Here is an 11339-nt window from a genome sequence, read left to right on the forward strand (position 1 = left end):
AGCTCTTACATGCGACACCCAAACATTATGTCCAAAAAGAAGAACGGCACCTGGACCTCACTGAACTTTTTTCCCATTGGCCATGCAGCAGCATCAAGATGGCGCCAAAGTGGCGCCATATGTGTCCATATAGACCACCGGCCACTTGCAGGGAGACATTGGCAGTCCAGAGAACATAGAGTGCACAGCGCCGGAGCTCATCCCATCCCATCCCAGCAGCCTCCAACAGATAGAGGTAAGTGAGCAGGTTTCTCCCTGGTACTCTATCCTAGCAAGGCACCCCGTTCCAAGAAACAACATTGGAAACTGGAAAGCTACTGCTGACAATCTTTCTGAGGAAGGCTGCTGAGGAAATATGCCTCTTAGGCCGGGTACACACGGGCAAACATGTACGATGAAACCGGTCCGTCGGACCGTTTTCACCGTACATGTCTGCCCGGGGACTTCTGTACGATGGCTGTACTAACCATCGTACAGAAGTCCGCGCGTAAACAATACGCGGGGCGTGTCCGCGCTGTCGCCGCGACGATGACGCGGCGACGTGGGCGGGCCTGCCTTTTAAATGGTTCCACGCATGCGTCGAAGTCATTCGACGCATGCGAGGGACGGCGGGCGCTCGGACATGTACGGTAGGTCTGTACTGACGACCATACATGTCCGAGCGGGCAGGATTCCAGCGGACGGTTTTAAAACAAGTCCAGGAATATTTGCCCGCTGGGAAAAGGCCCGGCGGGCAAATGTTTGCTGGAATTCTGCCCGCTCGCGCCTACACATGACCGAACATGTATGCTGAAACTGGTCCGCGGACCAGTTTCAGCATACATGTTTGGTCGTGTGTACGGGGCCTAACAGGCGTAAGTGGTCGACCTAGAGGATCGCTCTAGGAGGAATAACATTGAATTCAGAGGCATACCAGAAGTCAAGTCAAACCTGCTGATTTGGTCTCTTACCTCCAACAGTTATCCCTCTTTGGTATTAGAGGGTGGTCTTAAACATGCACCAGTGAAGAACCTTAATAAATTTGAAACTTTTATAGGCATACAAAAATATATCAGGAAAATGAACATTAAAAAATATTTTTTAGGTAATCCAATCAAATATGGATCCTCCACATTGACATCCACAAATCCCATTCAACATAGTACACTCCGCAATAATTCTGTGTTTAATCCACAGGTCAGCAATAATCCAAATATTGAAGTTTTCAAAAAATTAGTCCTTCAGGACCTTGATGGACTAAAACTGAAAAAAGCGAGTGATCCCATACATCTCAAAAAGGGAATGCAGTCCCTGAAAAAACGCAAAGACATTGTAATTAGACCTGCCGATAAGGGAGGAGGAGTTGTGGTTCTATCCAAAGAACAATACAATACAGAACTCCTGAGACAACTGGAAGATACTGAGACCTACACCAAATTATTAGGAAATCCCACCTCCAAATACAAGGAGCAATTGAAACAACTTATTCATTTGGGAGTGAAAGGTGATATCCTGAATAAAAAAGAATCCGTATTTTTATTACCGGAAGTTTGTAGAATACCGATAATATACATCATTCCGAAAATACATAAAGATAAGGTCAACCCACCAGGCAGACCCATCGTCAATGGTATTGACTCCCTCACAGCCAGGATGGGTCAATACCTTGACCAATTTTTGCAACCAGCTATTCAGCAAACTAAAGCATATCTAAGAGACACTAAACATGTTTTGCAGCTATTAGAAGAGGTACCTGTTGTGGAGGGACAAACCTGGATCGCCACGGCAGATGTATCCTCTTTATATACAATAGTAAAACATCACCAAGCTTGTAGTGCTACGAAGTGGCTTTTGAGAAATTATACTATGCTTATTTGCAAGCAACGGAAATTTCTCATTAAATGCTTGGAATTCTGTCTGAAATCTAATTATTTCTGGTACAATCAATCGTACTATAACCAAAGAACCGGCATCGCCATGGGCGCAAAATTTGCACCCTCGGTGGCTAATGCCTTCATGGCACAGTGGGAGGAGAGTGTTATTTATTCCAATACCCCCACTCAATTAGTATTCTACAAAAGATACATCGATGATGTGCTCATGGTGTGGAAAGGTACCAAGGAAACATTTGAGAATTTCTGTGCAGAATTAAATATTAATGATCAAAACATTAATTTGGTGTTCAATATTAGTGACAAATCAGTTATTTTTTTGGATCTAGATATTACTATATCAACCAACAAATTGATTACCAAAACACACTTTAAAAGTGTTGATTCTAATAGTTATTTGTCACTGAATAGCTGTCATCATAAATCATGGTTGCTAAATATTCCTAAGGGACAGCTGGTTCGTATTAAACGGAATTGCACAAACAATATGGATTTTTTGACTCAGGCAGAGTTCATAGGTGCAAGATTTAAAAACAAAGGATACTCAGATAACTTTATTGATGAACAAATTCAATCAGTTGATAAAGGAGATAACTAAGGGCTAGTTTTTGGACTTTTTAGGCACATTTTGGTTGGTCAGAATATATTCACACAAGGAGAGATTTTCTCTAAAAGGTTTTTTGTTTATTTAGATATAAAATAGCATAAAGTATATAGGACAAGGAAAAAATTAATTGCCGTTTCCAGCAAAAAACTATCTGAAAGGCTAACTAGGCAAGCCTATCCATAAACGTTGACAGGAATCATACATAAAGTAACAATGTATCCACAATGAAATTGAACACTTCCAAAAAGAAAAGAAATAAAGTGCATAAACATAATTAGTAATCCTGTCAGGTTATGGAAATGCAGGCAAGAGTATGTCTGCGATGGTATGGCTTGCTGCGTTGGTAGACTCGACCGGTTTCGCGCTTTAACAGCGCTTCCTCACGGAGTCAGCAGTGTGGTTTGGACTGTAGGACAACATTAAACAATAAAACAAAAACAGATAAAAAAGATGCATCAGTTTGCATAATAACATTAATAGGAATAAAAATACATACGGGCAAGCAAAAGAGGGGGGGGGGAGGGAATGAGGGGGAGGGAGGGGAAAAAAAGAGGGATTGTAAGGGACAAAAAAGAAAGAAAAGGAAGAAAAGGGGAGATGAGGAAAGAAAGTGGGAAAATAAAGTCCTGATAGGTGAAGGCCAGACCCAGAGCATTTCCTCAATGATACAATGGGAACGAGGGTATATATGTGTATATAGTAGAATAATTTGTGGGGGGAGAAGATAATAAAGTAGAGGAACTACTATGAATACTTACAGATAGTATTTGTTAGTATAGGAATTAATCCATGAACGATACGTATTGAGCATAAGAATTTCTTGGCAATAATAGAGGAAAAAAGGTAAACTATGTCCAGGCTGCTGGACGTATTGTAAGGGGTAAAGGAACGACCCAAAGTAAAAAGTAACAATCTGGAGAGTAATAAAGAGATATAGTAGTATTAAAATATATTCTATGGCTAATAAAGATTGGTACAAAAATGATAGCAGTAGAGGCATCCTACCTTCTATGAAGGAGGACAGAGCCTAAGGAAAGACAAGAAGGGAGAGGGTGAACAGTCCCCTCTGTCAGTCCTCAATGGGTGCTAACTTCCTGGTAGCAGAAGTGGACAGACAAGTCTGGATGCCAGCTGGGAGCCAGGTATTTAAGGCAGAAATGAGCCTGGTGTGTTGAAGAGAGAGGTGGAAACTGTTAGTGACCCAAATGAAATAAATATATGAGCGGTGATAGAGAGACTGCAGCAATCGTGTCTCATGTACGGGGACTTAAATAGAGCCTCGCTCAATGCGGAAGAGACGTAACACACGGTGATTGCGTGTGACGTCATCCGCAGCAGCCGCGCGTCTCCTCATCATGCGTGCGCGCCACAGAGAAATTACGGCGCCACGCATGAGGGGCATCGCTCCAGGATGGAGGGCTCCATCTAGTGGTGCGATTACAGATCTCTGTATAGAGACCTGTGATGCGCGGCCAACCATTGCATCGAAGGGGGGGGGGGAGGAAAAAATCTCGATGGGTGGAATAAACCAAGGCAGGGCTAGAAGAAATTGTAGAGGTTAGAGGAAGACATACTGTAGGTGAAGAAGAGAGAGGGAAAGAAAGTTAGACATGAATCGTTGCCCGTGTGTATATAATACTGAGTAATGATTACAGTAATAATGATTATAAAGATATAACATATAGAATTCCATTCGTAATTGAAGATTCCTTAAGTGAAAAGAATAGAGGGGAGGGGGAGGGGGGAAAAAGGAAAGCAAAAATAATAATAACAAAAATAATATAGGTTGGTAATCCAAACGTCACATCTAATTGATAGCGTATATTCAATCAGTATATTCAATCAGTTGCGGGTCTAGATCTAAATACGATGCTACAGGGAAATATTAAGAAACAGCGGGATATGATGAAAAAGTGGATATTACCGCGCTTATCAGGGGGGGGGAAGGGAGGTGGGGAGGGGTGAGGGTACAGCTGCGGCACTGAAAGGTGTATCAAACCATACGTAGTGATAATGGGGAAGGTAGTGCTGCGCTAATAGGTGGTGGATGGACAGGTGAATGGACAAGTGGGAAAAGGAGATGGAAGATGGTATAACTGTGATTAGGAACAGTGTAACCAAAATGGCATAAAGGTAAAAGTAAAAGTGATCAGTGAACAATAACAGTACTAGTGCAGATCATATAACTCCACAAGTTCCTCTTTATGTGATGAAATACACTATGAATAAAGTGATAAATGGTGCAAAATATTATGTGTAACACAACACCCAAATAACTGTGATGGGTAACAATAATAAGCTGGTGATAAAACAGTCCGTAAACAGGGCTTGAGCAATGTCAGCAAAAATATATATAATATTTTAAAAGTCCAAAAATAAGAAAAAGTGCTAGTGTAGGTCCACAATGTGAAGTGAAGAGGGGATGGGTATCCAGTGATCCTTTTAAGATGAATGAGGATGTCCCCTTACCTTACTGCTGTAAGGTAACAGCATATAACTCCAACCACATTAAATGGTTATCCGAATGGGCTCTGATCCAGAAAAGACAGGTCCTCCTTGGAAGTCTCGTCCCAGGTTGGTCAGTATCTCGCCCCAGAAAAATAAAGCATCGATAGTGTGATACCGTTTTATAAAACTTTAATTCTCATAAATAATAAACGAGGGTACTCACATAGTTTAAAATACAATTAGGCATGTAAAAAGAGGGGCAGTCTATCGCCAACGTCACCTCCGGTACCTCTCAGTGGACTCATGCGCATTCGTCACTATCATGTGACTTCCTTCTGGATCAGAGCCCATTCGGATAACCATTTAATGTGGTTGGATTTATATGCTGTTACCTTACAGCAGTAAGGTAAGGGGACATCCTCAGCGGGATATGAAGGCCCCTGCCATTATTTTGGATTACAATATTCAGCATAAAGATGTGGAAAAATTGATCAAAAGACATTGGCATGTTTTGAAAGAAGACAGGCATTTAAAATCCATATTGCCAGAAAAACCTAATATTGTGTATAAAAGAGCCCCAACCATAAAAGACATTTTGGTGAAAAATGTGGTTAACCCTCCACCTAAGAGTGGTTATACGTTCTTTAATACGAAGGGCTTTGTTCCCTGTAAATATTGTTATGCCTGTAAACATTCTAAAGGTCCTCAAAAGAAAAGGACTGAGTTCATCTCCACCCATACAAATGAATGTCATACCATTAATGACTTCATTAGTTGCCATACTGAAGGGGTGGTATATGTTCTCCAGTGCTCCTGCAACTTGCAATATGTAGGAAGAACGAAGAGAGCATTAATGGTTCGAATAAAGGAGCATGTTGTTAATATAGAAAATGGCTTCCCGAAGCACAACGTTAGTAGGCATTTTGCGGAGAAACATAATAAAGATCCTAAACAACTAATGTTTTGGGGGATAGATAAATTTAACAAGCCATGGAGAGGAGCCAATTTGGTTAGGACAATAAGTCAGAAAGAATCTCAGTGGATTCACTCTTTAAATACTTTAGTGCCTAATGGGTTAAATGTTGAGTTCGACGTCAACTGTTTTTTAAGCAATTTTTAGTTGTTTTAGATTTCTGGTTTAGAATGCAATGATGTGATCTATTCATTGGAGGGGTATTCACTTGTAAACGCAAGGGGTATCACTCACTCCAGTCTAGTCCAGTACCTCATTCACAATTCAAGATTTTATGTATTTTACATTTTAATATTTTAATATTTTAAATTTTATCTTGAAAGGTTATTAAAATTTACAGACTACCATCAATTAATAATTGAATAATGTTTAGGACCCCATTAGTTAATTGTTATGAAACGTTTATCTATCCAATATAGGTGTCCTTAGTCTGTTATCTTGTCATTTATATACATATTTTATTTTGACAAGTTTTAATGTGGGTTTTACATTTAATTTAATCTAATTAATTTTTGGCATTTTGAGTTGTGCATATTCAATATGTCCGTTGTTTTTAGCGTGACATGGTCTTGTCCGTATTTCTGTTACTTCACCAGTTCAAATAAATAAGTATTTTTTTCCCTTATCTTTGCCCTTCTTTAAAATGGCCGCAGCCTAGCTCTGTTTAAAAGCCATTTTGTAATCTAAAATGGCTGCTGGACCATTTCCTGTTTGTATCAATATAAGGCAGTATCCATTAGTCACTCAGTAACCTCTGATGAAGTCACGTGTCGTGACGTCTAGTGCCTGGAAGTGACGCGACACCCTGACCGTCCACCGGAAGTGCCGCTGTTTGGCGTTTTATTCGTTTTTTCAATGTAAGCACATTTTTACCTTTATTAAATTTTAAAGTGCTTGCATACTTCACCATGAGAGCTTTTTATTTCTACATTTGCTCCTGATACACCTTGTGGCTATCCTGTGGAGTCGACTTCGCTGCACCTGGACCTATACTGGTATTGGATACAGAGAACGCCCCTCGACTCTATCTCAGCACTGGGAAGATTCCGTGCAACACAAGTTACCCACTGTTTGGATTCTGTTCCAGTTTTGGGAGGATTTCGTTGACACGCATGACCTAGTGTCTGGAGGTAAGGGCTCTGTGAGCCCAGGCTAAGCAAAGAGTTATCAAGATTGTTCACATTGATGCCCGAAGTGCAGAAGTTTTGTTTATCACTGGCACACCAGATTGATTTATCCAAACTTTGATTTATATATTTGGACTTTTATTTTTGGATTTATTATCAGTTTTGGGTTATTTCACTAATTTTGAATTCACTGCATATCTTTATTGATTGTTATCAGTCCCCTATGGACTGTCTTTATATTCACTTTTAGATTTTTAGTTTGCGCTCATCATTCTTTATTCAGACCTTTATTTGTTGTTAGCACATTTTAGATTTGAGCAGCATTTTGTTTTTCACTGGTCACTTTTAATTTTCACTGTTGGCTAGCGCTTTAGTCACCCACTTGTTTATCCCTCAAACTACTCCCTCAATTAACTCTGGCAGAAGTGATTATAGACCTTGCTTGCAGCACCTCCCTATATGTGTTCTGTGGGATGTATTGGCATACATCCACTTCTTCCATGTAAAGGAATGGATTATGGCTTAATTACACACCCCTGTTAAACAGATGCAGAAAAATTGAGTCTTAGGCAGTGGTGGTGCCACAATACTGTAATCCCTCACAGATACTCTTGTTGAGCGCAAGAACTGGCCCTGCTGTGAAATATAAGATCAAAAATTGTAATTACATGCCCCTGTTAAACAGGGGCAGAAAAATTGGGCCTTAGGCAATGGTGATGGTGCCTTGAACCAAAAATATTCTAAGAAGCTAGCATCATCGAGATTGAGGAGGAATAGGATTGTCACTCAGCATAATAGGATAGTCACTCAGCATAGGCAGTTTTCAAGGGATCCCACATCCATAGAAAAATCAATCGTTTACATCAGCATCAGGTGCTTGGCAGCTGGTGATCCAAGACTGATTAATTTTTATTAATGTGAGCTGATCAACAGAGTCTGTGGACAGGACACTCTGTGATTGGTTACAAAGCCTCCAGCAGCACTTAATGATCATTCAGAAAGATGGATGTAGGACAGGCCAGTAGCTCAATTGAATATTAAAGCAAGCACTGGCCAGTGGCCCATCCTCAAGACCCAGTAACCCAGTGGATGCTCTGCTGCAATCTGATCTTGCCCCTATATATTCCTGCACCATGTAATGCAGACGCTGGCGATGGTTGCTTAAACCGATCAGAACTTGGCACTAAGGACTAAAAAATTGTCTAAAGGCATAGGTCAGCCGGCCACCTTCTCCACCGCTCTTTCTGTGACTAAACAAAGCCTCAGCAACACGTTGTCCAGCACCAGGAAATTGTAACCACCCAGGCTCTGGAAACGCATTGCACAAACCTTTCTTCAAGGTCTCCTGAAGATGTTTCATCCTCTTCTCCCCCTGCGAAGGCTGGATAAGTTCTGCAACCTTATCCTTGTAACGTGGCTCAAGAACGGTTGCCAGCCAGTAATGATGCCTCTTCTTGATACCACGAATCCTAGGGTCCTTTCGCAGGCTTTGCAGGATCAGGGAGTCCATGCAGCGTAAGTTGCAGAGGCACTCGATCCTGAGTCCTCTGGGTGACTAAGGCTCACATGATCCGCAACCACCTCCTCCCAGCCATGTACAACTCCATGGGTTTCTGGGGACTGAAAACGATCCCTTGAAGACTGCTGCTGAATGTTATCCTCCATGCTGACACAATCCTCCTCCTTCTCTTCATCCTGTGTGTTCACCAGGCACGCAGGAATACTATCTAGATAAAGGGGGCCTTGAGAGGTAAGGAAGTCCTCCTCTTCATCCTGCTGTTCTGCCTTAAGTGCCCTGTTCATTATTCCACAAAAAGTGTGCTCCAACATGAAGACAAGAGGGACAGTATCACTGATGCATGCACGGTCACTGCTCACTATTCTCGTGTCCTCCACAAATGGTGACAGGACAGTGCATGCACCCTTGATCAGTAGCCACTGGTGTGGTGAAAAAAAGCCAAGCTCCCCTGACCCTGTCCTGGTGTCATACTCACACAGTTACTCATTGATGGCCCTCTGCTGCGCATGCAGCTGCTGTGTCACAATGTCACAAATGAAGCGATTCTTGGGCAGGTTGCATTCTCTTTGAATGTCAGCCAGCCGAGCACTAGCATTATATGACCAGCGGAAATAACCACAGACTTTCCTGGCCTGGCTCAGGAGATCTGGTAAGCCCAGGTACCTGCTCAAGAACCGCTGCACCACCAAATTCAGGACATGAGCCAAACAGGGAACATGGGTTAAGTGTCCCTGTTGGAGGGCGGAGAGGAGGTTGGTGCCATTGTCGCATACAACCATTCCTGGCTGAAGCTGGCGTGGCATCAACTACCTCTGAGCCTGCCCCTGCAGAGCTGACAGAATCTGTGCCCCAGTGTGGCTCCTGTCCCCTAAGCAGACCAACTCAAGCACCGCACGGCATCTTTTTGCCTGAGTGCTTGCGTAGCCCCTTGAATGCCTACAGAGCACTGCTGGTTCAGAGGACAAATCTGCAGAGGAAGAGGCCATAGAGGAAGAATAAGAGGAGTGGGTGGAGGAGAGAGCTGTGGCAGAATCACCACTACTAGCATTTTGGAGGCGTGGTGACGGAACAAGCTCCAACAATACTGAACCCTGTCCTGCATCCTTCCCAGCTGCCAGCAGAGTTACCCAGTGTGCCGTGAAAGAAAGGTAACATTCCTGTCCATGCCTGCTGGACCATGAGTCAGCAGTAATATGCACCTTACTGCTGACATTGCCTTCCACATGCTGGTAGAGAGCCGGAATGGCCTTCCGTGAAAAGATATGATGTATGGGAACCTGCCACTGAGGTTCCGCACATTCCACAAATTCACGAAAGGGGGCAGAGTCTACTAGCTGAAAAGGCAGCAGTTGCAGTGCTAGCAATTTGGCCAAGCTAGCATTCAGACACTGAGCATGTGGATAGCTGGGACAGAATTTCTTTCTATGGTTTAGCAAGTGGGGTTGGGAAATTTGCCTACTAAAATCGGATGTTGGTGTAGCGCTAGCAGATTGTCCGTAAGTACTTGGGACACCTATTGCTATACCTACATTCCTCTCAGTGCAGGTTTCTGAAAAGACTGGAGGTATAGTGGGGTTGTAGATCTAAGATGAGGAGCAAGGAGAGGTCCGCCTTGTTATTTGATGTGGGTCTTTTAAGTGCTCTTGCCAATGGACTGCATGGGAGGTCGTCATATGTCTGGTCAAGCATGTGGTGCCCAAGTGGCTGCTGTTTTGGCCATGCTTGATCCGCTTCAGACATAGGTTGCAAACAGCAACGGTGCAATCTGCTGCACACATGTCAAAAAAGGCCCACACCAAAGAACTTTTCAAAATAAGTGGGGAGTCAGCAGTGCCCTTCACCTGCTTAGCTCTGCGGTGTGATGCAATAGGGTGGCTGCCCTTAAGCTTCACCCTGGAGGGCATCATGCCTCGTTGGAGCTGTACCTCCTCCTCCTCCTCTCTTCTATCATGGATCCAAGTAGAGTCAGTGACCTCATCATCCCCTCCCTGCTCGTCACTGGAGCAACTTGGCAGTATGCTGCAGCTGGGGGAACATGACTGTCAGTTTCTTGTCCTTCCTGGGCACCCCCTTTCTCTAGGATCACGTTACTCCCTTCTTCAACCTGGGTACCATCATCAAAGCCTTCTAATCGCTGCGCATCCTCCAGCAGCATGTACCTGACACTGTGGTCGAATAGTTCGGGGGACTCCTCTGTGCATGATGGTGGGGCTAGGGAAGGAGTGACTGTTGACAAGGAGCCGATGGAATAGGCCGCTTTGGCAGCTGCATTGGCAGGCAAACTACTCTGAGCCTGGGTGACAGAGGATGAGGAGGATGAGGATGGCTTTGTTATCCATTCTACCATTTCTTCTGCATGTTGTGACTCAATAACACGGCCAGCTGCAGAAAAAAGGACAAACGTGCCCCACGGCCACATGCAGAGGATGCACCGTGGCCACGACCAGCACTATTTACTGTAGACACAGAGCCTGCTTTCCCGCTTTTAGTGGCCTGTGAGTGTCTGCCTCTCCCTGGTGGCCTTCCGGACATGATGTAAATTGTGTATAGCAAAACCACACTACACTGTATTGTGTACTGTGTACACCACCAGAAAAGTAGTAGCAACTGCACTAGGGGTGCACAGTATTGTGTACACCACCAGAAGTCTAATAGCAACTATGGGTGTGTACCACCAGAAAAGTAGTAGCAATTGCACTATGGGTGCACGGTATTGTCTACACCACCAGAAGTCTAATAGCAACTATGGGTGCACTGTATTGTGTACTGTGTATACCACCAGAGAAGTAATAGC

The sequence above is a fragment of the Rana temporaria genome, chromosome 5 (assembly GCF_905171775.1).
Source record: "Rana temporaria chromosome 5, aRanTem1.1, whole genome shotgun sequence".
NCBI lineage: Eukaryota > Metazoa > Chordata > Amphibia > Anura > Ranidae > Rana > Rana temporaria.